The sequence below is a fragment of the Panthera pardus genome, unplaced genomic scaffold (genome assembly GCF_024362965.1).
Source record: "Panthera pardus isolate Hobbes unplaced genomic scaffold, ASM2436296v1 HiC_scaffold_25, whole genome shotgun sequence".
Classification (NCBI taxonomy): domain Eukaryota; kingdom Metazoa; phylum Chordata; class Mammalia; order Carnivora; family Felidae; genus Panthera; species Panthera pardus.
In genome coordinates, this window is record NW_026526821.1 from 4,646,671 (window position 1) to 4,674,233 (window position 27,563).

Sequence of the window (27,563 nt, forward strand, 5' to 3'; positions counted from 1 at the left end):
GGAGGTTTTGAAGCCTCGGGTCACCCCTCAGAATACCGGCCCTCCTTGGCCTGAAACTTCTGCGTGAGTGCCTGTCAGGTAAACTAGCTTTTACTGTAATGGCGACGTTCGTATTACCAATTTATCTGGTCGCATCTCCGTGGGTGGAGACACCACAGAGTCTCTTAGTGTCATGCATCTCAGGACTGGATCCTTCTAATGGCCAACAGGTCTCCCTAGATAAAAATCACAGGTCGTGAGAGCAGGAAGGAGACCTCAGAGATGACAGAGTGGCTTTGCAGACGAGAACACTGGACACAGGAGATGAGAAAGGCAGTGACTGTCTCGTGGCCTCTCCATTTCTTATGCTCAGTCCTTCTCAACGTAGGAGATTCTTCCACGGGCCCCGGGTTAGCGCCTCATCATGTTCTTGGGAAGGAGCGTAATTAGACCTTGGGCGACGAGCATACTCGAGGCTATGGCGACAGAGGCGAGTGTAGATGGTGCTGGCTGGTGACGCCACGCCGGGGAGGTTGCAAACCAAGAGCTGGTGAGTCTTTTCCGCCTTCTCTGCTGCGGGCAGGGGCGTGTGCATCCCTGAAGGTGTTTCCTGTTCCCCACTGGTGGCTGGTGCATGGCTTAGGCTTGTACTCTGCAGTACAAGAACCAAGTAGGTGAGCCCGCCCCTAGAATGTTCACCAGCTCAGCATAGGCGTGGCCCCGGGGAGCAGCTAATGCAAAGCCCACCTGATTTATTAGGAAAATAAGGCCAAACGCCCAGAAAAGTTGATGGTCACCCACATCCTCATCCCGAGATTGACTGTTGTTTGTTTTACCACGTTGCTTTATCTGTACTTGTGCGTGTGTTTGCGAAATCACTGGAAGGGAAGGAGCAGACAGACACACGGGCATTCTCCTCCCTGACCCCGTGATCATCAGCACACCCTCCGAAAGTTGACTCTAATCTGTAGCCCAGATGTGGGACAGATGTGGCTGTCCCCAGACCGTTGAGGACCGCCACGTCATGATTACTAGCGACTGGGCCCAGGATGCGATCCCAGGTCACGTGCTACGTTTGCCTCTTTCGCCAGACTATTCTTTATTTTCTTTCAAAGGATTTTTTAATGGTTATTTTTGAAGGAGAGAGACAGAACGTGAGTGGGAGAGGGGCAGAGAGAGAGGGAGACGCAGAACCCGAAGCAGGCTCCAGGCTCCGAGCTGTCCGCACAGAGCCCGACGTGGAGCTCGAACTCACAATCTATGAGATCATGACCCAAGTGAAGTCGGTCACCCAACCGACTGAGCCACCCAGGCGCCCCTCGCCAGACTATTCTTTAAATGGACATCGAGGAAAGCCCTAGTAAAAATGGGGACATGTTCATTCTCTCCGGGGAGAGTCCAGGACCAAACAAAAAGGAAAGAGAGAACACAACCTCAGAGTCTGCCCTGAGACCCAAGGTCAGGTCAAGGGCGACAGTGCTCTCCAGCCAACAGCCTCTGGCCTTCGGGGATACTCTCACCCGGGGCCAACAGCTCTTCCGCAGATTTGGTGAAACTCCAGCCATCCCGCTAATTCCCAGGCTGCTGGCCTGTTTGGCGAGGGCGGAACCCTGGGTTCTGCCCGACTGGAGCTGTAACTGGCTTCCTTTTATGAATGAAGGAAAAGGAGAAATGTGTTTATTTGAACTCTTGCCTCTGAGTGACATCCTGGGCTGGGTTCTCCCTCTCTCCCCCTCTCTCTCGGTTTGTTAAGAAAATATGTGACATCACATCTCATCCCTCACAGACAAGGGACCGAGCCCCGGGGCTTAGGGCTAGGGCCACGGGGGGTAGGTTTCTGAGCACCCCGGCGTGGTGCTGTGATGGAAAGTTCTCAAGCCCACGGATTACATGTCTCACCCCTGTCAATCACCTCCGCTATTTACCCCACAGGGGACGCCAGGGCGGCTCTCAGCATGAATCGCGTCAAGGAACCGGGAGGGGGTGGGCCCAGGCTCCAGGGAGGTGTGGAGAGAGGCCTCATCTTATTCCCCCAGCAAACTCACCATCTGGGCAGGGAGGAGAGCAAAGAACACAGGAGCCCGAAAAGTTTGCCCAAAGGAACCCTGGCTCTTCCCATACAGGGTGGTGGCCTCACCGGGCACAGCCGCGAGAATCCCGGTTTCTCCCGTCTTCCGTGCAGACATCCCCAAGGATGTGCCCCGTGAAGCTCCGGAAGAGGAAGCGGGGATCCTTCGGGATGCTGTGCATTTTGCCCTTCTGCTAATCCAGCGGCAGAGCTCCCCGAGCTATTGGCACCCTTACTGGTAGTGGATCTGGAGGCCACCAAAGTCTTGGCGTCCAGGTACTGAGAAACCAAGGATAGAGACGCCGGACCTCAGGGGCTCAGCTGGACAAGAAGGAGTCTTCAGTCAAAGGGTCAAAGAATCACAACCGTTTAGGAATCACAGGAACCTCAGATCGCCTCATCCCCCCGCTCCCCTCCGCGGAGGAGGAGAGAAGCTCGGAGCACGTCACGGGCCGGGGGCAGCTGGGCGGGCAGGGTGCAGAGCGGGACTGACTCCAGCCCTTCCTCCCAGCGCCTCTGCAGCACCTGCTGCTTCCTCCCGAGTCTGGGGCTCAGTCCTCTTATCTCCTTGGGGCCTCAAACGGTGTAGCGCCATGAGATCTTGGGCAATACTAACTTTGAACACAGAGGAAGGGCGAGGGCCAAAGACGGCTCTCTTTGCCAGTCTTTGGGGGAGTGGTAGTGACTCCATGGCCATGGGGGACACGTTCAGCTGAGCGTCAAAAGGGGAGCCTGGGTAACTTCTGGGCAGAATCAGCCTGGCCCTGCAGGGTTCCAGGGGCGCAGGACAACTCTGGGCACCTCCTCTCCACCCGCCTAAGGCTCGCATCCTGTTTCAGTGTCTGCTTGGCCGGCTTTCCAGACAGCCTGACAGTGACAGATTATTCATCTGTTACTAACCTGATCATCTAACAGCCCTGGGTCCCTTCTCCTTCATTGATGGAAGCAACAGCCTGGAGAAAGCCCTCGAGCTGTGCTTTAACACTGTGCCGAAGGGAAGGGGCAGAATCAGTTCCACCGTCCGTTTCGGTGGCGCGGACCGACATTCCAGGATTCAGATATGTCACCCAGCACACCCAGCAAACTGTCCCTTCGAGCCCCACAGCCTCTCACCCTGAGATCCTGCCCAGCATGGCCAGGTTTGCGGCACCTTGCAAGAGTCTATTCCCCTACAGAGTTTCCATGGTTTGTTGAGTGTTCTGTCCCCAGTCTGTTGAGCCAGACTCGGTCTTCGTGCTCTGCAGGTTTATGCTTTTGGGGGAAGAAAAGGAAAAAAAGGATTCCTTTCGAGCAGCCAGCTAGACCTAGCTTGTTACACGAATGAGCGATGCGATTCATCTTGAATTTTAGTGCACAAACTGATGGTGACATTTTACCAACAAAGAAGTTACCACAGAGATGTCGTCGAGGCTAAGATGATTCCTCTGATTTACTTATTTATTCACTGCACACAGAGGGGTGTTGTTGGAGCTGTCTTTAGGCAAGGCTGGGGGACAACGAGGTCCCAACCGGTCGCCGGAGACCGGTTAAGTCGGCTTTTCTTTCTCCTCCCTGGGAGGGCAGTCCTCCCAAGGAATCGGCCATTTCTTACTGCTTATTTCTTTCTTTGAGACAGACTTCCCCGTTTTGCTTTCCTTCTCTTGTCTTTGAATTCCACCAAGAGGAAGAGACTGCACGAGAACAGAAATGTGCCAGGGTCGGAGTGTGGGGCACTAACGAGCTGTAAATGTGGGTCAATCAGTGGGCAGAGGGGCAGAAATCTCAGGGCTGATTCTTCCAGCTGGGAAGACAAAGGCAGGGGTCTTGAGTGGGATGGGAACGTGAGTTTCCCCCAGATGATCTGTCCCCTGATGTCATTCTTAGATGAGGAGGGGAGGCTTTGAGCCCTTAGCAGCTCAGACTCCCGGCTTTGGTGAAACTCACTGTCCCCCAAAAGGCCACTTGCTTTCCTGGGTCTGAGCCCGAGTTCAAGCTGTCCCAGGCTAAGAGAAGCTACTGCTACTCCAGTTGGCCGGGACTGTGCTCTGTCCTCCAGTGCTCCGTGACGCACACGCCCCGAGCGCTGCCCAGGAAGGTTTTAGGTGGAACACGTGTGAGTGTATTTTTGCTTAAAGGTTAGGCTAATCTTAACGCGTGTTAGGGAGGAATATCTAGGCCATCTGGGGAGCGATTTCAAGGATATTATTGCTTAGGATGAGGCCAAGTTTAAAAAGTGAATTGATTTTGGGGCACCTGGGTGGCTCAGTCGGCTAAGCGTCTGACTCGGGCTCAGGTCATGATCTCCCGGTTGGTGAGCTCGAGCCCCACGTCGGGCTCTGTGCTGACGGTGTGGAGCCTGCTTGGGATTCTCTCTCTTTTCCTCTGTCTCTGCCCCTCCACCCTGCCCCCCACCACTGGCACTCTGTCAAAATAAATAAATAAACTTAAAAGTAAAAGTGAAATGACTTTAGTCAACTTTAAACATTAAATGATACGGGGAAAATCACAGCGTGCACGTGACTGAAGTTGGGGAGCGGGCTGGGAAGTACTTTCTTGCCGGCTTAAGTGCGAATTCCCAAAGTAAGTTCGCAAAGACTCCCCAACCCTGAGCCCTCCTCCCGATCTGAGGTTACCAAACCCCACCTGTAACGTGTGCCCCGTCTTCTGGAGCGGAGAGCAGCCTGGCTCTCTCGTCTCTCCCACCACTGACCCCCCGCACAGCACCTAGAACACCACCCGGTCCACACGGGTGCATGAAGTGTTGGCTGTTGGGTGTAGGGTGTTGACGTGGCTCCTTTTAGTGAAGGGGAACGTGGAGGTGGAAGTCTGGGCATCTCTTGCCCCACCTTGGGATCGGGGGGAAAAGGCAAGCACAGAAACTGACAAAATGGCAAAGGTGTTTTGACTGGTGGAGAAGAAAATGGCTTTCTTGGTTTGTCTTCAATTGCCAGGATGGAGAAAATCAAAGCAAAGCAAAAGAAAATTGCTGCTCTGCAGTGAGCCCGCAGGAGTCCTGACGCCTTGGCGGTTAGCATGAGCTGCCTGGCCACAGAGGAAGCCGAGAGAAGGGTTTGCGTCAAAGGTGACCTGCCCCCCCAGTGGTCTTGAAACAAGGACATTACAGTGATCCACCCACCACCGGCCCCCAGACCCCCTCATCCCCTCTGGGAGCCAACAAGAACATGGATTTCTCCCTTGAGAACAGCAGTAATGGAAGTACCCTTCTGTCTGACACATCTCAAGGGCTCAGATTTGGGATCGTGCCTTGATGGAAAATTCCGAATCCAACCTCAAGTTGCAGGAGGGACCCCTCCCCATCGGCAAAATAACCACCCCCCGGTGCAGAAGTGTTCTTTCTGGTTGATCCCTGGTTCTCTGGAAATCTGTGGATTAAATAACATTTTCTGCCTTTCAGTTTTGAGGTTTTGCAGAAACACGATTTCCCCAAAGGGCCAGGTGGCTAAAGAAGAAAGGCGTTTCATTTTTTATTGGTCACGAAATAAATAAAATCTCTTTCAAAAGTTGTTACTTTTAAATTGGACTGGATTTTCTCTTTCTTTCGGTTGAACAAGTTGAAGAAAATAATGTCATCTCTTGGCTACCAACCACCCAGATGATTCTGTTTTATCTGGCAATTTATATGCAGAGTGTGATGTATGGTTTAACCTTCCTAATTGGGGGACACACTGTCTGAATTAGTGACAAGACTGAATTATGGTGCTTTTAAGAAAAAAAATATTCCATTTTAGTACTTTCAAGTTCGTGAAGCCATTAGAACTGGTCTTCCAACGTGTTGCCCAGTAAAGTCTCCCTGGGACTTTTCTTGAAAGAAAGGAAAGATTTAGGCGGTTTCCACATTTTATTTGCACTAATTAATTTGTCCGAGTGAATACCTTTGTAAGGTGGGCGGTAGGTGGAGGGGTGGTTAACAGGTTCCACGGTGTTGATTCTGATTTCTTCAGTAGAAGAATAAACTTTGCTCCAGTTCAGGATCATGCTCATCCTCATGATCTCGGCACGGTGGAGGATGACAAAGAGGAAATATGGCGGCAGCCTTGGGTGAAGCCTCCTCCCAGTAAGATGGGGGGTGGTCACAGCTGCCTGGAGCAGAGCCCTTCCAACGACCGAGGATCGGGGGCCAGTTGGGCCAGGTGGTTGCCAGTGCCAGGGTTCCCTAAAAAGGACCCACTCTCTAGGAAATGCCTGTCATTTTACACAAGGATGTGGCCAGGAGGCAGACAGATGGCTCACACTTGCCGCCCCACCAGAGCTATTAGAAAGGAGAAGTTAAGCGTGTACCCTTTGGGACACTGGAGAAGCAGGACCCACTCCACCTAGCAGGGGCAGAGTGCTCTCCTACCATGAGCGATGTGAGCTCAGTGGCTCTGAGCATATGTAGCAGAGACTGGAGCTTGGAAATTCCGTGGCTAACGAGGTGGATTGATAGTAAAGGGGAACAGAAATCCACAGGGGTCTAACTATGAACTGTCCATGCGAATACATAATTGAGATCCAGTTAGGGGAACAGGTAAACCCGTTTCGACAGTGCTCCCTTCTGCGGTAGAACCTGCCAGAAGGGAGGAAATCTCATGATGCAAAAAACAACACGCCCACCGTGTCATCGAAATAGCAAACATGTCTCAGGCAGGGCCGGACTTGTCGTGAGGTCTGTGGGCCAAGGGGCAGGAGGGCGTGCGTTCCAAGCTTTCTGTGGATATGTTTCCAGGCGATCCAAGATGGCGTAGCTACGGCCTCTCTGAGACCAACAGTGAAGAAGAAGAATCATCCAGATGGACTGAGGCAGAAATAAAAGACAATTGGCCAAAGCCCCAAACAGGTAACTTTTCTCTGAAATGGACTCAAGGATCTATGTGCATCCAGTGGATGTCTCCCGTGGTTTGAGGGGCAACGGGCGAGGGAGCGTGCCCCCCATTCCGTGCCAACAGAAGACGTGTGTGCCCAAGGCATGATTGGATCCACACGCGGTAGGTCAGACTTTGCAGAACAAGAGGCCAAGAACTTAACTTTAGCCTGGGTCTATTTGGATTCCACTGGGGAATTTCTAATTATAAGAGGGACAGCTGTTGCTCTGGAGGCTGGCCACCGTGGGTGCCTGGTGCTTGTTTACTTGTGATCGGGGTGTGATGCTAAGGATGCCTCGCCTCTAAGGGGGCTCCTTTCTGGCTCTTGGGGAAGCGCGAAGGAATCACGGCGAAGCAGATCAACCGGGTCGTCTTGGTACAGATCCCTCCCATTGTCATGAATGCATACGCAGAACCAAATGGAGAACGGGGTGCTTATCTGGTGTCATTAACCACTATCTCGAGGGGGATCCTGGGCAAAAGGATATGTTATTTGAAGAACGATTTCGGTTCTCTTCTTTGCTATGCCTTGCTTATCTCTGTTCTCTTATTATTTAGGGCTTTTTCTTAAGTGTGCATTCAGTTGAAAGCAACTACTCAGAAAAATATTGAAGAAAGGGAAAAGAATTTCATGTATTACCGACCTTCTGCTCCTGTCTTAAGGGATCCCTTTTTCAATTTTTTTTTTGTTTTGTTTTTGGCAAAGCCAGAACTACTTAAAGCAGACCCAAGAAAGGCTGTCGCCCCGTTTTAGCCTTTATACCACACCGCCCTGGCTTTTCCGGGAATAAAGAGAGAGATCATCCAGCGAAATTCCGTTTGGGGTTGACTTTGATGTTCCGATGTCTAGATGCAACCGTAAACATCTTTTAAATTCGCAAACCACTCCTAAGAGCCCTTTCTCTTCTAAAAGGAAATTACTTGGAACAAATATGACATCGATTTTCCATCTCCCTTGATTAGTCTCATTTGGTCTGATTTTTATTATTTGAGGCTTACCGACAACGAGAATATACAGTTAGCAATCGTTCTAATTAGATTTTGTGACCTTTAAGGAAGAAAAGGCGGGTCTGGGCCCGGCTGGGCCTGAAACTGCCGGAGAACAGAGCCGGGTTTATGACCGTCTCCCGGCAGCTCCCACAGGGCACTCGCGGGAGCTCCCGGGGTGAGGACGGCAGAGGAGGGAAGGGGAGAGGTGCGGGGGGACCAGGGCGGCGGGCGGTGCCGCTGTGGAGGTACCGCCACCGGCAAAGCGGGGCTTGCGCGCTGATTGCGACCAACAGATGGTCCGCTAGGAAACGCTGGAGTCAAACGGTTCCGGCTTGTGACTGGGTCCATTGAAAGCAAGTGGACTGTGCAGGAAAGATGAGGTCATGGGCGCATATAGGAAGCATAGGGGATGTTTTATACGCGCCGATGAAGGGGGAGCATCATGGAGGTGTCCGCACGATTTGGACAATGGGATACTTGCTGAAGGGCCAACTTGTTAGCCTGAGATATTGGGGGCGGGTGGGATATGCATTTTTCCAAGCCTGTTTTCCCCAACGGCTTGAGCTTTGGAACGCATGGGTCAGGCCCAGAGATAAATAAATGGTCTGCCGAGTGTCCAAGGTTTCCCGAGTGAGGCATTTACCGGACTTCAACCCTGGACCCTGACAACTGGTAGACAGGAGCCAATACAAATTCGAGAGGCTTTGCTCTTTAGGCGGACCTGCTCTTCTTAGCGTCTGCAGCGAAGATCACGGGATTCAAGGGTAATGCCTGTAGGGTACCAGCGACTCCCCAAAAGTGCCCGCGGTGTTATGTGCGTTTGAGGGGGACCTTCATTTCCACGGCCCATCGACACGCCTGCCCTGGACGCACAGATACGTTTATAAAAATGTGAATCGAAGACAGACGGAATTCTCAACGGCCACCTATTTTGTTTCTCTTTGGTGTGATTCAGCAGGCGAGGCCAGAGTTGAGGCCCGGAGCAGAGAATCCAGGCGGACCCAGGAGCCATGTTCAAGACGGAAAACAAGGCCACAGAAGAAAAAGCAGCCCGTGAGGGCAGCTGGCAGAGTCCCCTGGGGAGGCGACCGGCTAGTCACAGTTCAGAGACGCAAGAACCAAGTCAAGCCCGACCCTAAATAAGAAACTGCTGAGTTTTCCGAGAGACGCTTGGAGCGCGGCGTAGCGTTTGCAAAGTAAGGGAAGAAAGGGGCACCCAGCTCATCCCAGCGTGAAGTGGGCCTCGTTTCTGGGAGAGCCAGGGTGCGCCCTGGCTCCCCCAGAGGGCTTCTCCCACTTGCAAGACCCGGAGAGAGAAGGCGGAATACGCCTGGGTCCCCGGGCTTGAGGGAGGCGGGGGCATCCTTAGGCCAAGAGGGCGGCCATCGTCCCAGCACCTGGGCTCACCAAGGGCTGGCTGGAGGCCGGGCACAATGTCGACAACCCCGAATCGGACGTCCAGCTAAGGATGGCGATCAAGCGGTCAAGTACCCGGCTCCAGGCCCCTCAGCTGGAAAGTGCCGGATCCAGGATCAGAGCTGGGACGACCTCAGCACCAAGGCGGGGCCTCCTGACGGACACGCCCTTCTTCTGGTTCATCCCTGCCCATCTGCAGGTTAGCTTTTCCGGAGCATTCGCCCTTCGTGGTCTCCTATGACCCGTCCTTCGGGGCAAGTTCGGGCGACCTCGGATCAGGTCCACTTCTACCCTCTCTGGCTGGTGTGAACTTGATCTAGTTACTTAATTCTCTGGACCTCAGTTTCCCCATCTGCTCCAGGAGGCTTCATAAGAGAAGCTAAGGGAGAGGGTTGCTGCAAGATTAATGGGTCAAAACGGAACCACACCAGTGCCTGGTATAGAGCAGACCTTAACAAGGCCACCCTCTCCTCGCGTGGAAGGAGGGGTGAGGCTGGCTGGGGGCGCTCAGAGAGAGAAGGTCTCTCTCAGTTCTGCCCTGGCGCCCACTGGCTTACCCTGTAGCTCCCACTTTGGACAGCACAGGGGGCTCCCGTCCAGCAGCTCCTGGCTATTGAGCCGGTGGCCCGGATGGACTTCATTTCTACGTCTCCGAGAGGCAAGCTGACGAAAAGACGTGGTGGCGGGTTTGGGGGCCGGGGTTCATCGGTCATCACCGATCACCTGGGTGGGGTTAGGTCTGTCCCTGGTGGTGGCGAGCTGATGAGCCACGGGAGGCTTTCTCCACTCCTCTTGCTGCCCACCCGCGGGAAGCCTGCCCACAGGCCGCGGCCGGTGCGGCCCAGCTCTCCCGGGCGCTGGGGAAGGTGCCTTGGGAGGGCGTCGCCAGAGCCCTGAGTGCCGAGCAGAGGGAGCACCGCGTCCCGCGGCCTTGCTGGTAATGCTGTGCGCGTGGCAACGAGCTGTCAGCGAGGCAAGGCCTTGGGACGGCGGACGTGGCTTTCTCTTATGATATCAATTTCTTTTAATTATTCCATTCCAACAACTTTGAAAGTCACTCCGTAAGCTGACAGATGATTTATGCCTCGCATTAGCTCCTGGCAATGACTGCCGAAGGCCTCCGCCGCCTGAGCCTCCTGCTCTGTGCGCCCTCCCCGCGCACGCAGACAGTAGCCTGCGTCCAGACCTCCTGGCCGAGCCTTGGGGACCTCCCTGGGGAGGAGGGGGGCGGGAATCTGTCCCTGCGATGAAAAGGAGACGTCCCCCCATCTTTCCCCTCCTTACCCTCACTGGCTTCCCTCCACGTTTTCCCTTAAGGTAGTGAAGCTACGAAATTTCTCCGAAGGGAAAAAGGCCGCCCCAGAAAGCACTCTGAGATGCTGCTACCCGCCCCCACCACCTTCAGGAGACCCCACAGACAGCCCCGGTCAGGAGGAGCGGCAGGAGGGGCGCCCAGGTAGCCAAGGGTTACCTGGGTCTCAACACCTGCTCCAGGAAGACACCCGATGATTGCCTGACCAAATGGAAAAGTACGTTGCGATAGAAGATCAACGCAGAAACACACACAGCTTCCGGCGGGCCCCCAGCGAGGGGGCCCCGAAGGTCACTGCAGATTGCCCTCCACCCCAAGGAGCCTCCCTGCCCCGGGAGGGTCTCAGGTGAGAGGCCCCGCCGCCCCCCCCATACACACCGTGAAATCTCTGTCTCTCTGAAGGTCAAGACTGTTTTGTGGGCCAAGGGCGTTTATAGACCTGTAAAAGGGATCATTTTTGCTAATGCCGTGAAATTATACTCTGAGTCGAATAACAGTGGTCCACGGCAGGACCAGGAGTAATTTCTGTCGAATGGGAAATCGGGCTTTTAGAGAAGTTGGAAGCAGCCCAGTTGATGTTGATGGGGTCCCTTTTTCTGTGCACTTTAACTGGTGCAAACAGGAGCTGGAACTTTGTAAATGGGCCCCTTCAAAAAAGTCACCTGGGAAGGCTGAATGGAGCAGGTGCCGTGTGCCCGCCTAATGGTAATGGAGTGCCCAGGAGGGCCACACGGTCACAGTGCTGAGCGAGCCTGTCTTAGAACCCTCCCTCTGTTCTCCTGTGGCTGTGTGTGCCCGAGGCAGCGTGGGATGGACGGGGGGACGCAACGACAGACACCTGGCCGCTGGGAGCCCACGCTGGATGGGGAGACAGGCGTGTGGGCAGGGCAGGGGCCCGGCAGGGAGGGGATAACGTTATCCCCATTTGACACCAGAGGAAACTGAGGCCAGACAGCATCATGTGGCTTGCCTGAGGTCACACTGCCACCACGCTCCGCTGCCCGGGTGCCGCTGTGGGTGTGGACGTCCAGGTGCTGTGGACTCACTCCTGAGCTGCCCCCAGACCCCAGCCCGTCCGCCACCTGGTGCCCAAGGCCTCTGGGAAGAACCGCTCCTTCCCGCTGCCTGGGAAACTCAGGGCTGCGCGGTCGAAACACGGCCTCAGGTGGTCCCGGGCGGCCCGTCCAAACCCAAGCTCCCGCTCGACCCCCTAGTCCCCTCACCGTCTCACCAGCCTGCTTGTTCTCTCCCATCCCAGGAGGCACACCCATTTCCCCTCCCCCAAATCCTTCCCCGGGACCCTGTCCTGTGTCCCGGAGCAGTGGCTTCTTGTCCTCAGGCACAGCCACCCTCTCCTGGGCCGGGTTGCCATGCGTCCTGTCCCAGCTGTCCCCCCCCCGCAGACGTGTGACAGGCTGGCTCACTCAGACTCCTCTCCGGCTCCCGCCACACCGTTCCCGGGTCCTCGGCATCTCTTGTTCAGTGCGTGTCCCGAGCTTCTGTCCCTACCTGTGTAGGCGTCATCCCTCATCTTGAAGAAACCAAGTTCACGATCTTCTTCCCCCACCACGAACCGGTTCTCTCGCTGCTCCCAGTGTGGTCTTTGCCGATGAAAGTCCAATCCCAGGTCTCACGCGAAGTCCTCAGCAGCCAGCCGGCCAGCCAGCTCCGGGCGTAGAGTCCTGGGGATGATGGCTAGTGTGTTTCTCTTCCTCACCCGTCACATCAGGGCGGGGGGGCGGGGCACTGGTTTGGAAATGTTTCCTGGTTCCAGCCCTATCTCCCCCATCCCAGGTTGCTGCCCTGAACCAGACTGCCATTATTTCTTGCCTGTGCCATCAGCGAATTCTCCTTGCCACCAGCTCCTCAAGCCGATGCCCTCTGTGCCTTGACCCCAATTCATCCCTCACCTGTCCTTGTCGCCCCTCTCTTAACCCTTCCAAGGCTTTCCTCTCTCCCTCACGATGAACCCAACCTTCAGCTGGCTCATGAGCCCTTGGTGATCCGAGCGGTGTCTTATTCCCAGAGTTCCCGGTTCTTTGAATTGCACGTGATTTTTTTTTTTTTTTTTAAAGATGTTAGGTAATCTCTACACCCAACACAGGGCTCAAACTCACAACCTTGAGATCAAGAGTCTCATGCTCTACAACTGAGCCAGCCTGGTGCCCTGAGTTGCACATGGCTTAACTCGTGCCTGGAATGTCCCTTCTCCAGGCCTCTCTGCCTGGAGGGCTTTCCACCCATCCTTCCAGACAACCGAGCTGCCCCTCTGGGGAGCCTCCCGGCTCTCTGTCCTCCTTTGAAATTCCCCGCCGTCTCAGAAGGGGCTTTCATCCAGACCCTGTGCCCCAGACGCCCCTCCCTGGGACACCTCTGCTCTCTACGAGAGAACCTGCGAGGACAGGGACCTGCTGTGTTGGCCTCTCGCTGGGCAGTTCAGGGTCTAGGACACAACGGCCTCACAGGATCAGCAAAGAGACTTGTTAAACCAGGCCATGCAATCTCTGCTGCTAATGCAGGAGTAAACCTCAGCCCGTCCCAAGTGATTGCAAATTCCAGATGAGAGAGTCTAGAAGCCTTTAAAACTTTTAGAACGCCCTTGGACGCACAGGCAATTGATTGGTCATCAGAGGTTTTAAAAACTGATGTCTTCCGGGTCTAGAGAGGCCACAGAGGTGGTTGTGCCCAGCTGCGGGGGCTCGCTGGGCTGTGGGGGGAGGCATAAGCAGGAAGATGAGGAGGATGTCTCTCGCAGACAGGGGGCCAGCAAGCCTATGAGGCCCCCTGATAACGGACGACCTTCCTGTGACAGCCGATCCATTTAGAGAACTGGGAAAATGGAGTTAAGTTTACATGTTGGGGTTTCTCAAGGAGGGGCCACGCCCGCCCCATCTAGGGCCATGGGCCCCTTAGCTGGGGACTCCTTGCTCCAGGTGGCCGTGTCCAAGCCCAAGATGCTGTGCTATTTTGTGACGGTTCTGAGTTGCAGGCTCTCGGCTTCTGTCCTCTCTCCGTCTCTCCCCACTTGTCTGCCCCGCGGGCCAGGCTCTCAACCCCAAGGCCCTTGCAGACGCTTTTGGATGGCAGCGACCTCTTACACAGGTAGGTGCCGAGGGGAGGTCCCCTTGAAGACACAGCTCCTGCCAACAGACTAAGCACCCCACCTACCAGCGTCCCAAACACTCCGCACGCCTTTGCTGTGTGTCTCGTGCCGTTGGGGTGGGGAGAAGCCAGAGAACGGAACCCTCTGGTGCTTCCGCTCTTTGCTTGCAGGAGTCAGAAGGAAGTGGTTGATGTGCTCCTATGGCACCTTACACTTAGTAGGTGCACAGCAAGCACGCGTGGGTCTATCCCAGTAGGCTCTGGCAGTGTGTGTTTCTATTATTTTAATTTAGTTTCATTTTTTGGCATCTTGGACATAATTCACCACGAGCTCTTTCCCTCTGATGCACTTTCTGACTCAGACACAACATTTGTAAACTCGAAAGACAGCCTGTCCGTGAAATTAATTAGAGCAAAAGTTAAGTACCAGCCACGAGGTGCTTTCTCCCATCACATCATTTTTAGAAGCCTGTCTGAATGAACTATTGCTTCCCTGCCCCCAAGAGGCCTGGACGGGGAGGGAGGGGAGCTTCCTGGATCTGGGTCTCCTCCTTCAGAATCACTGAACACACCCCTGCAGGAGGGGCTACTGGCCTCGGCTTGTCCAGTCCGGCTCCCTACCCTCTGGTATCCTAGCACTGGATGAGGGAAGAAGACAGATTTGTGTTAAAACAAACAAACAAACAAAAAACCCAAGAAAACCCCCCTAAAACTAATAGGGGCACCTGGGTGGCTCAGTCGGTTAAGCAGCCAACTTCGGCTCAGGGCATGATCTCACCATTTGGGGGTTCGAGCCCTGTGTTGGGCTCTGCGCTGACGGCTCAGAGCCTGGAGCCTGTTCCGGATTCTGTGTCTCCCTCTCTCTCTGCCCCTTCCCTTGCTCGCACTCTGTCTCTCCCTCTCTCTCAAAATAAACATTAAAAAAACATTTAATAAAAAAACCGAATAAATGCCATCATAAAGAATATTTAATCAATCCACTGGAAGGAATATTCTTTGAAAAGCCCATGCCACATTTTTTGGTATAGAAATAGATCCTCCTAATTACCAATGAAACAGATCTATTTTGATTTACTGCTTATAGCTGATTCCAATAAAATCTAATTCACCTACAAGTACTCGTATAATATTTGACTTTTAGTTCATGCCATCGCACACTGGAAGGGCTTTGTCTGGCAAATCTGCATGGTTTAATCTCCCTTCTTGTCCTTTGTTCCGTTGGGGTCTCTGGACGGGGGGGTTGGAAGGCAAGTCAGGCTTGGTCCCGGGTTGTTAAGAGCGGGGACAGAGAGCTTCGAATGACATGGCTAAGGTCATCGACTGGGGCCCACATGTCCTGCCTCCACGCTTATCGACAGCTGCTCTAGGCCAGGAGAGGACAATACTCTTTAACATACGTGTGGCCTCTTCCTGACCCCCCCACGGGACGAGTCCCCCCCCGACTCCTGCTGAACCTGAGGTGGTTCTCAGGGTGAAACCCACCTGTTCCTGCCCAAGGCTCGGGAAGCTTCAGCTACTGTCTGCAGGGGCTTCTGATAACATAGCACAGAACAGGGCGTCGATGCAGAGGGAACCGCGGACACCACATCCGGACTTTTCCGGCTGTGATCCTTCCCAGGGTTTCACGGGTACAGACGGCTGTAGCTTTTTACATTCACGCTTTCACCTTGGGGGCTGATTCTCCTTCCCCATTCAGACTCACTAGCAAAACTACGTGTTTCTGCTTGAAGAATGACAGAGGGTCACATTGGAAAGTGCCTTCCAGACCGTCTAGACCAACCCTCTAATTCTACAGACAAGGAAACCGAGAGGGCGTTGGGCCCCAGGCAGGATTTCAGATGAGGGCCTGATCCCACCCGGAACAGGGGCTTTTCCGCCCACAGTGCTACCCACCCCGCACAGCTCTGTGGTGGCCACCCCTGCCCGCCCCCAGGGGGCTGGAGGCGCTCTCCACCCCCTCCCGGCGGGTGCCCCCCCCCAAGCATGAGCCTGGCTGAAAGAACATGTACTTCTAGAAGTTTCTGAAACCGGAGCATTAAACAACCCCCCTGACGTTCCATATGCGGCTTTTTCCTTCCCTGGTTTGGGCTGAATAACCGCTTTCCCTCCCCGAGATGCTTGATAATCCAGCAGCATTAAAAGGTTGGGAACTTGGGGTGACCTTTTCCTTCTGCCAAAGGAAATAAAACCACTTTTGAGCATTTTCAGCAGAAAAAGACAATCTCAAAATCACTACCCCGAGACTCACTTGGGCGAGGGGACAGGCTGGGAGAACCTTCTTAATCTGCCCACCATGCATCACACTGATTTAGTAGGCAACAAATGTCAGGAGAAATTAGAAAGGGGGTAATAGCTCAAAGAAATTAAAGAAGGTTGACCAGCCTTCAGCAGTGTCGCATGGGGCCGACTTCTGTATTCACGGTGGTTTCTGGTTCTTTATTTCCTTTTAATCTCTAGCCTCTGCCGCCGTCCAGAACAATCCCTTACGTTCACGAAGCCCGTGCTCATTTGCCAGGTGCTTTCCCGGGCGCTCGCTTCGAGGCGGCGTGTGTCTGCCCGCGTGCGTTTGCATCAGGCCGTTTGCCACGAATGTCTCGCTTTCTTCTTGCCTTCGTTAGGCCATTGTTGTGGCCAGACATTTTTCACGCTTTGGATTCTTTCCCTGGACCACAAAACAATATGCTGGCATCGCTAGGGAGAAGCTATTGTCTCTGCCAGGTCTGATTGGGGCTGGGGGGGCGGCCCCGCCGCGGGTGCCAGGCCTGCTCTCCGCAGCCCCCGCCCCGGCCCTGGGAAGGCACGGCGGCCTCAGACCAGGGGCCAAGGCGTGGGGGCTCCCTTCCTCGCAGGCTGTCATCTGCTGGTCATTGTGGAGCGAGGTGGACGGGCTGAGGCCAGAGGGATGGTCACCGCGCTACAGAGGAGGAAGTCGCGACCTCGATCCGATGCGGTCCGCCCCTGCCCCAGACCCATGGCCGTGGACACTGGTCCCTGTGCTCTATATGCCCGCTTCACCCTCTGGTTGCTCTGGGGCGCGGTTCCCCATTCCAGAGTCTTCTCTTTTCAGGGGAGTTTGAAATCATTTGGTTTGAGGCTTTCCTCTTCCCTGGCCCCCACCCACAGGAGTCTGAGTGGCTCACCTTATGCATCTTACGCAGCACTTGCCTAGTGCGCAGCCCTGGGAGCTGTCCTTGCACCCTGGGGTGCCTGCTCTACTGGCCTCCAGGGTCCCTTGCTCCCTGATCTGCCCCCCTTCCTATCCTTCCCTGGAGGCCCCTTTGCACCCTCCTGCCAGGGACCTATTTCATGCCCCTCTGCCTCTCTTTCCTCATGCCCTGCTCCCTCCCCTGGAAGGCTGGATGGGACCCTGAGCCAGGCCGGCCTGAGAGGTCACCCTGTTTCACAGAAGGCTGTGCATCCCCCTTTTCCCAGGCAGCCTGGAGAAGCGTCCTCTTGCTGCCGAGCCTCCCCCTTCCTGGCTTGCTTTCTGGTCTTCCTCTTCTTCCCAGGCACCCCCCTGGCCAGCTCCTCCGTGCAGGTGCCCATCTTAGGTGCCGGGCACGTGGCCGTGCCCACAACACAACCTCTGCTCTTAGGGTGCCGGGATCCCAATGTCGGGTCCCAGGAGTACAGGGAGAACCTGCATGCCTCGTGCCCTGTTCCCCTGCCGGGGACCCTCCCGTGGCCGCGTCCCCTCTGGTTTGGGAGTAGCCCCCGGATGGATGTTTTTAGAAGACTGCTAGAGCCCTTGCCGACCATCAGACCGATGTGGGCTGTGTGGGTGGCTAGAGCAGAGAGGGGGCTGGGCTCTATGGCCCCCATCCCCGAGCCCCAAGGCTGAGGCCCGCGTGCTGGCCCCCCTGCCTTGCGAGGTCTGCTTCAGCAAGGGATGCCCTGCCCTTGGGAGGCAGTGTCCGCTTTCTCCTGGTCCTTTGCCCTCCCTCCTGCAGACTCCCCTGCGTGTCCCTCACGTGGCCCCGGCCTCCCGCTGGCTCTGGGAGCAGGCGCGTGTTGTCGGCGAGCCGCACAGGGATGGTGGGGGTGGCTCTCCGCTGCTTGCCTCACCCCTGCCACCAGGGCTCGGTGCTGTGGGACCGGCCGCCGTCCGACCAGGGCCATCACGAAGAACCGAAAAGAGCAGGAGGGAGAGAAAAGAAGCTGGTGGAGGGGCTCCAGGTGGTGGCTACCTCCAGACACAGGCCAAGCTGAACCCCTGGTCCCAGGAGCCGTCACTGCCAGCCCGGTAGGCCTTCTGGAGAGGACAGTGCACAGCGGGAGGCAGATGGAGGCTGCCCTCCACCTGCCCGGGGCCCCAGCCCTTCAAGGTCTGGCCCAAGGGAAAACACTCATTCATCTCAACCCAGTTGCAGAGTCTGGGAAAGCGTGGGCCGTTGGGGCCCCCAAATCCCTGGGTTGGGAGCGGGTCTGTTGGTCATTGTTCCCAGGGCCACCACAGCTTTCCTCCTCGCCCCATGCACGTGCCTCCCCGCCAAGTTCCCCCCACCACCCTGCCACCCCCCAGGCTTCCCTCTCTCTAGCCTGGGGTCCAGACCTGACCCCTTGAGATCAGGGGAGACAACAGAGCAAGCCCCCGGCCCAAGCTCAGCCACTGGTGGAAACCACGTGGCACTGGGTCCTTCTCTCTTGGCCTCGAGGTGGGGGGCAGGGTGGTCCCAGCTAAAATAGCTGCTGAAAGAAGAGGTCAAGGGGAAAGGCCTCTGTCATTGTGTCTTGCCAGGGGTTCCGCAAGACCCAGGATCCAGGAAGAGGGGGAGCCCCATCAGGGAGTTCCCACTCGGGGAAAAGGAACTCAGCAGAAGGACGATGAAGAAGCCGCTGGAGAAAGCAGGAAGCTGGCCATTAACAGGTGATGAGGAAGTTCATTCAGGAGTAGTGGGAGTAGTAGTGAGAGAGTCCGAGAGGAAGCCGATGAGCTGGGAGTCTCCCCCTTGCTCACAACCCCCTGGCTGAGGTAGAACTGGCCTGAAAAGCAGGGGTCCACAGTTGCTATGCAGCCATGTGTCCCTGGGAGGAAGACTGGGCCCTCGGGTCTTGGGAGCTGGGGCCAGGCCACGGGGAGAGCACACGTGGGAGTCAGATGCTGGACTTGCACCTGCTTTTACTGAGAACACCCATCCTTCTGTCTCGCTGGTCCCTCCGTAGGACTGCAGGAGGTCACTTGTTCATCCTTGCTTTTGTCCAGGCCTTTGGCAATTCACACTTGTCTCCTTTTGTCTGTCCGATCATTCATCGTCTAACCATCTTTGATCTAGCCAACCACCTTCCTTCCATCTTTTCATGCCTCCTCTCTTCCATTGATCTAGCATCTCTGTATCCAACCACCCTTCCTTCCTTCTTCCCATCTACCCACCTATCTATCCATCTCCCATCCATGGGCCCACCCACCTGCCTTCCCACCTACCCACCAACGCACCAACACATCTATTCATCCAACCATCCAACCACCCACCCGCCTTCCCACCTACCCACCAACGCACCAACACATCTATTCATCCAACCATCCACCCACCCACCCGCCCACTCATCCATCCATCCATCCATCCATCCATCCATCCGTCCATCCATCCACTTATCCATCTATCCACCCACCTGCCCACTCATCCATCCATCCATCCATCCGTCCGTCCATCCATCCACTTATCCATCTATCCACCCACCTGCCCACCCATCCACCCATCCACTTACCCATCCATCCACCCGCCCACCCACTTATCCATCCATCCACTTATCCATCCATCCATCCATCCATCCATCCATCCATCCATCATCCATCCATCTACTCACCCACCCACCTACCCATACACCCATTCACTTCCCTGCCTGCCGCCTTCTTGCTCGTCCATAGGATTCCCAGTATATTACAGATAATAACATGTACACTGTATTTTCTCATTTCCAGTGCTGTTTGGCATCCACTCCAACATTTTAGCCTTATAGCCACCCCATGGCACAGTCAGATGGGGGCTCATCATCCCCTTTAGCAGGTGAGGAGCCTATGGCTTAGAAATAGAACACCTTGCTTCGTTTCAAGCAGTAAAGATTAGAACCTAGTACCATTCTACCACGCCAGTCTGCATCTGACCTGCCTTTGGGTGAAACCCTGGAGGTTTTGTGGTTGGGTTAGTTATGAGGTTTGACCATGAGCAACCAGTCCCCTTGGAGGTGGAAATGAAGGTGTTGAGAGAAAGAAGCCTAGCGTTTGCTCAGAGGTCAGTCCCTGAATGCCCGAGCGGCTTCCTTCCGTGTTCTTTGCAGATACAGGTTTTGGGAAAGTGAATCTGTGTGTTGTCCTCAACTCTCCCACCTGTCAACCAGCCTGGTGTGCCGTGTGTATGTCCTCACGCTCCTGGTGGAGGCACTCGGCTTCGCCATCATCCTTTTTGGCTCCTGGGCCTTTGGGGTGAGCCAGCAAGCCCTGGGCCCGCACATTTCTCCCCAGACCGCTGAGCTCAGCACTTTGGTTTTCTGGGAACAAGTGTCCGTAACTCTGGGTTCGTGGAGGTGCAATCTCGCTCTGTTCCTGGGGGCGGGGTGGCCATCAGTGATCTTTAATAACCGAGCGGATGGCAGTACAGCTTTGCCATTGGCTTTCTTAATAGCAGAGAGTGGTCTCTCTCTCTCCAACCCCCTCCACCCCGTCTCTCTTTCGAATAGTAATTCCACGGACTCCATTACCAAAATGGCTCTTGCCTTCCCTGCCCTGTCCAAGTTGCTATGTCGTCCTTTTATTGTTTCTCTGAAAAGCTCTTACTAATTAAGGTGAAAGCCAGACACAGACGGGGCTGGGGCTGAACTGTGAGGCACCTTAGCTGAGTGGCCACGTGGGCTTCTTTAGGGGCCCCACAACTGCCACCTCCTCTTGGTCCAGGGCTTCTGGCCTCCCTTGAGAACCCATCCGAGCCTGGGCCCTCACCCCAAGAACGGGGGGCGTCGGCTGGCCAGAGCGGGGCTGGCGGAAGAGACCCGACTGCTTGCGGCACCCTCCAGGCTGCCTGTGCTCAGCGGCCAGAGGGCAAGGGGGCAGTGACAGTGACAGCAGAGTCCCCTCCAGCTTCGGATCTCGGGGGCTATGTCCTGCTGTGTGTCTTGGGGTTCAGGGAAGTGTCAGAGGCAGCCCAGCCCTCAAGGGGCTGAACACTGGACCGAGGAAAGGGGGCACGTGTCTGGGAACAACGTGCCAATAGTCCATGCTGGAGAACATCCAGAGCCCCAGAACCATGAGGCCGGTCAGGGTCCTGGGGCACACAACGGCTGACCACTCTGCTTGGAGACAGGACGGGAAAGGTCAGGGGGTTTTCAGGAGTCAGGAGACACTAGAATAAAGCCTTGAGGGCCAAGTAAGAGGCAGAGAGAGTGCACGAGAGCAGGAGAGGGCACGAGCAATGGATCCCCCAAGGGTTTCCAGGGGGCAAAGGAGGGGCCCGTGCGTATGGAGACTAATAGGGGGAGACCAGAAGGAATTGGAGGCTATGGGGCCTCCAAAATCCAGGCTAAGAAGGCGACATCTCCTGAAGTGGCAGAGGGGTGTGAGAAGGGGAAGGGCTGGGGACAGGAAGTCACACTTGGCCATGTGTCCACTGCTAAGGCACGGCCCACCCCCTGAGCCATTTTTCTCACCCTGGTAGAAACACTTAGCCTGACATGGCCGAGTCCCCTTGGAGGACAAGGTGCCCGAAGCAATGGAGCTCATCTACTTCCGGGTTCCCCCGACCTCAGCACCCACTTCTCACTCCTCCTCCTGCCCGGCGTCCCTGGGAGGTTATCTGTCTGTCCAGATCACCATCGGTGGTTGTGAGGTGGCGAAGTGGAGAGGAAGGGGGTCCCCGGGGTTGGTGGTGAAGGGGGCTGGGCGGTCGGGCATCTGCCTCCCAGCCCGAAACCCTCGCCTCCCCAGCTACGGTCCTAGAGGTGGGTTTAGCGCTCACGCCAGCCTCTGAGCTTTTGTTCTCGCTGTGCCACTCCCCAGATGGACCCTTCCCCTCTCCTCTCCCTGCCAGTCTCAAAAGAGAAGAGATTTCCCTTTGCCAAGTCTGGCCTCCTGGCATCTCCACTCATTTCTGCTGTTCTTGGTTCTGACACACGTCACCACCCAGGGAGGACAGCACAACACGCCCAGCTTCCCGAAACGCCCCCGATCGTGCTCCTTTCTCCGTGGGCTCTCAGCGGCAGAGCCTGGTCCCCTTCTCGGATGTGGACTATGACCTGCTGACCCGGCGATGCCAGCCCCCATCCTGTGAGTGTCTCCCGGAGAAGCCCCCACGCATCAGTTCTCATGTGCGCATCTCTGTCTTCCAGATCCCTACCAGATATTTACACTCCGTGAGGCCACGGCTGTGAAGACAGAACGAACCTGGCACAGGAAAGGGGAGTCACGTCAACGCAACAAGAGCACAAAGATGAACCCAGGTGACGGTAAAAGAGGCGGCACCGGGTCCCGACGCAGGTTCCCTGCCTCTCGCTTTGCCCCCAGCCCGCCGCGCAGTTTCCAGCAAATTGTGGATCCGAGGACATCGTTCTTGCCAACGTCGCAAATCGCACCAGCCTGCTATCGGCCCCGCCCACTGAGCAGCCGTGGGCAGGCGTCCCACGTGATCCCATCCACACCAGCACCTTCCGGACCGGTCAGAGACAATCGGGCGCCACCCGGACCCTCGGCCCTGCCGTGACTCCCCAGCCGCGGGCGGGACGTCACAAGTGAGCATGAGAAGTTCTGAGCCCACGTGTCAACGATAATCGGAATGACTGACCTTGGAAGAGGGCCGTGTGGGTGTGAGACGCTGTGTCCGTCCGTCCATCCTTTCTCTCTCCTCTTCTCTTCCTGCTTTCAAAAAACAATGTCTATTTTGAGTCGATCCATCGTTTGTCGACCTTTCGCCACGATCGACTTTTGGGGATTAATTTGTTCTTGTTTTTAATTCTCTGAAAGTGTAATCGAGAAACATCGAGGAAAGCGTCTATACGTACCTGTACACAAACATACATAAAGTGCAACGCTTGATGCGTTTTCCACAAACAGAACACCCATCATAACCTGCACCCAGACCCAGAAACAGAAATGGGCCGTAGCCTGGAAGCCCCTCACGTCCCCCTCAGGGGCTACCCACCCCTCCCGGCAGAAGCCACGGCCCTGACTGCTAACGACACAGATTAGGGTTGCCTGCTTAAAAAAAAAAAAAAAAAAAGAAGAAAGAAAGAAATCAGTCACTATGGTTTGCTTTGTTTTATTTAGTGAGACAGAATGACATTTGTTTTCTTTTTAATTACATGGCTAGAAAGAACGTGTTTTAAAAGTGGACCTTCTGAGGGACAGACAATATGTTACTTGTCCCCAAAATACGTTGGCCTTATGTTAACAGGCTTTTTATTATCTTTCTGCTTTGTGATTTTGTGTTTTGCGGCAGAGTTTTTGAGGAGTGAATTTGGAACATTAAAGGGGGTGGACGAGGGTGGGGGATGCTGGCTGAGGGTTGGACAGCAGTATGTATTCGTGATCGTTCTTTTATTGCGGCCAAATTTGCGTGCAGTAAATCCACAGATAAGTGTACAATTTAATGAGTTTTGAGCAACGGACATACCCATGCAACCACCACTGCCAGCAAGACAGAGAACATTTCTATTGTCCCAGAAAGTGCCCTCGTGGACCTTCCGGTCCATACCCACGGCAACCATTGTTCTCCTTGCGTAGATGCATTCTCCCGGCTCACGAACCGCGTCCACGTGTAATCAGAGAATGGGTGCTCGTTAGCTTTTGAGATTCACCCATATTGTTGCCTGTGTCAGTTTATTCTTCTTTCCTACTCAGTGCTTCATTGTATAAATCTATACAATTGGTTCGTTCTGGTGTTAGTAGACGTTCTGGTCGTGCCCATTTTTATGGACATGTGTTCTCTTTTCTCTTGAGTGAACGAAATGGTTTCGTGGGAGGAAGGTTGGGTGTTTAGCTGTTTATGAAGCTTCGATGCAGTCTCCAAAGTGGGTGTGTCGTCTTTCATCGCCGAGAGTTCTAGTCGCCCTACAACCTTGCCAGCAAAGGACAGGACTCATCTCTTGAATGTTGACCATTCTGATGGATGTGAGTGGTATCTCACTGTGCTTGTGTGTTTCCGTGGCGACTGATGACACTAAGCAACTTTACATGGGCTTGTCGTCCGTGTGCGCGTCTTCCTTGCGAAGGGTCGACTCAAGTCTTGCTCTGTGTTTGTTTCTTATTGAATTTTCGGGATTCCTTCCATATTCCGGATACAGAAGTTCTTTATCAGATACATGTACGGCAAATATTTTCTTCTTATCTGTGACCTGCCTTTTTATGTACTCAATGTTGACTTTTGATGAGCAGGGGTATTTTTAATTTTGAAGACGTCCGATTTGTCAATATTTCTTTTCTGTGGCTAGTGTTTTCTGGGACCTAAGAAATCTGCCTGCCTCAAGTTTATGGAGGCACTCCTATATGTATTCTGCTAGAAACTTCATAGTTCTAGCTTGTGTATTTAGGTCTCTGATCTACCTCAAATTAAATTTTGTGTGTGATGTGAAGTGGAGGTCAAGGCTCATTTTTTCCCCATACGTTTTCCTACTTTTCCCAGTCCATTTGCTGCAAAAACATTTCTTTCTCACTGAAGGTGCCATTGCCTTGACACCTTTGTGAAAAATCAATTGACGGAACGCATATAAATCTATCTCTGGATTCTTCATTACGATCCATTGATCTATTTCTGTGATTCTGTCAATACCACACCAGCTTGATTACAGTAGCTTTCGATGGGTTTCGAAAGCAGAAAGTGTGTGTCCTCCATCTTGGTTGTTTATTTTCATGACTGTTTTGGTTATTCTAGGTCCTTCGCGTCTCCCTTTAAATTGGAGAAACAATTTGTCAGTTCCACAAAATGTCTCACTGATATTCAGATTGGAATTGTGTTGAAAGGATAAACATCCATAGTTTGGTTTGGAAGAAATCGCACCTTAGCAACACTGAGGCTCCAGGCCACCCCCATGACTTATCCATTTAGACCCTTCATTTCTCTTAGCATCGTTTCCTACTTTTTATTTTTTAAAATATTTATTTTATTTTTGGGAGAGTGAAAGTGGAGGAGGGGCAGAGAGATGGGGGCAGAGGCTCTGAAGTAGCCTCTGCGCTGACAGGCTGATGGCAGTGAGCCTGACATGGGGCTCGAACTCACGGACCGCGAGATCATGACCTGAGCCGAAGTCAGACGTTCAACTGACTGAGCCCCCCAGGTGCCCCCGTTTCTTACTTTTTAATATGCAGGTCGTGCACACCTTTAAAATTATTCTTAAGTGTTTCATGTTTTTTGGTGCTATTATCAAGGGAACCGTTTCAAAATTTCATTTCCAACTAGTTGCTGCTAGAATAAAAAAGAAAATTGATTTCTATGTTTTATCCAATGACCTTATTAACAGTACTTATTGGTTGCAGTGGTTATTTTCTATATTCTTTCAGATTTTCCTTGAGTTAGAGCATCTATCTGCATGGTGAGGCTCGTGTTTTCTTTCTAATCTATACAACTTTTATTTTTACTGCTTTGTTATAGTGGTGAGGGTGGACTTTCTTTTCTTGTTCCCAATTTTAGGGGAAAAGCCTTCGATGTTTCGGAAACAAATAAGATGTCAACTAGGATTTATTTTCTTTTTTCTTTGCTTTGCTTTTCCTTCTTTTCTTTCCTTCCTTCTCTTCTCTTTTCTTTCCTTCTTTTCTTTTCTTTTCCTTCTTTTCTTTCCTTCCTTCTCTTTTCTTTCCTTCTTTTCCTTTCCTTTCCTTTTCTTTTCCTTTTCTTTCCTTCCTTCTCTTCTCTCTTCTTTCCTTCTTTTCTTTTCTTTTTTCTTTTATTTTCTTTCCTTTCCTTCCTTCTCTTTTCTATCCTTCTTTTCCTTTTCTTTCTCTCTTTTCTTTTTTCTTTTCTTTCTTTCCCTTTCTTCCTTCTTTTCCTCTTTCTTTCTTTCTTTCAAGGCAAAAGTTTATTAGAGTACAAGGTCAGAAAGGAAGAATAGTATGAAAGCTCTCTTTACAGAGAGGAGGCATTCAAAAGTGAATGCCTGTGACATAGGTTAGGGTCTTTGTTTTATAAGGTTTGGGTCGCCCCCGCCCCCCACTTTCTTCTCCCTTGTTTCTTCTCAGGTTCTACCCTTATTGGCTAGGTAGCTCTATATGCCTAGTCATTCCTTTTTGATTGGCTCGTTTCTGTTGTGTTATGGGGTGGTCTGTGGCCATACCGTGAACTAGGATTTTCATATACGCACATCCCTTATCACATTGAAAAAGTTCTCCTTTGTCCAAGTTTGCTGACAGCTTTGGTCATGAATAAGCACTGAATTTTGTCAGATACCTTTTCTGTACCTTTGAAATGACCATATGGTTTTGCCCGTTTATTTTATTAATATGGTGAGTTAGAATTGGTTGATTTTAAATGTTACGTGACCTTTACATTCCTTGAAAAAACTCTCCTTAATTACGATGCAGCATCATTTTTCCTACCATTGAATTCATTTTGCTAATGTTATGTTAGGGATTTTTGAGTCTGTTTCATGAAGAACATTGGTCTATAGTTTTCTAATAATGCCTCTGTCAGCTTCTGGTGTCAGGATTATGCTGACTTCGTAAGACGATTTGACAAATACTTCCTTCTCGGTTTTCTAAGAGTTTGTGTAAAAGTTGCATTATTATTTTTTCTTTGTGTATTGAATGGTACTCGCCAGTAAAACACTATGGGCCTCGAATTTCCTTGTGAAAAGAAACCAATAGTAAATCCAAATTCGTTAATAGACATCGCACAATTGAGAGTGTCTATTTCAGGTTGTATCAGTTTGGGTAAGTAATGTTTTTCAAGGGATTTATCCACTTCGTATAAGTCGTTGAATGTATCGTCATAGAGTTTCTCATAATATCCACCCTACACTTTATGTCTTTTACGTTCGTTTTGGCTTTTTTGGGTACATTTTTAAATTGATTTTCATTTTAAAAAAGCTTTCGTTTACTTTTGAGAGAGAGGGAGAGTGTGTGTGTGTGCAAGCCAGGGACGGGCAGAGAGAAAGGGGAACAGAGGATCTGAAGCGGGCCCTGCGCTGTCAGCAGAGAGCCCGATACGGGGCTCGAACTCACAAATTGTGAGATCATGTCCTGAGCCAAAGGCAGCCTGCCTGACTGACTGAGCCGCGCAGGCGCCCCTATGTTTCTTTTGTTTTAGGTTTCATTTCAGATACTGGTAGTTTGTAAGTTTCCCCCCTTATTATTTCTAGATCAGTTCTGCTAGGGATTTTAAGAGATTTATTGAACTAGGATCGACATATAATAAACTGCACATGCTTAAAGTTTACAATTTGACGAGTGCTGACACACGCATACCTCTGTAAAACCTTCGCCACAATCGAGATAACGAATATTGCCATCACCCATTAAAGTTTGCTCATGCCTCACCACAGTAGCTCTTTTCCCGTCTCTACCCTCGTTTCCACACAAACACTGATCTGCACTTTGTAGCTATCAATTCGTTTGCATTTTCCAGAAGTATATATAGACAAATTCACTCGGCATGACTTTGAGATTTATTCATACTATTGCACGCATCACAAGTTCGTTCTTCTTTACGGCTAAATAGTATAATGTTCTAAAGAAATGCCAAAATGGCGCCTGGGCGGCTCAGTCAGTTGAGCGTCTGACCTCGGCTCAGGTCATGATCTCACAGCTTGTGGGTTCGAGCCCCGCATCGGGCTCTGTGCTGACCGCTCGGAGCCTGGAGCCTGCTTCCGATTCTGTGCCTCCCTCTCTCTCTGCCCCTCCCCCGCTCAAGCTCCATCTCTGTCTCTCTCAAAAATAAATAAA

General features: G+C 53.0%; 1 long non-coding RNA gene across 1 annotated transcript in view; it reads right to left on the reverse strand.

The window, feature by feature from the left end:
- Positions 1-27,563, reverse strand: part of LOC109253468 (uncharacterized) — an 86,178-nt gene that overhangs the window by 42,878 nt on the left and 15,737 nt on the right. The window contains exon 2 of the long non-coding RNA XR_002074400.2: positions 22,477-22,550. This is a non-coding gene — a long non-coding RNA (uncharacterized LOC109253468). The remainder of the gene's footprint in view (positions 1-22,476; positions 22,551-27,563) is intronic.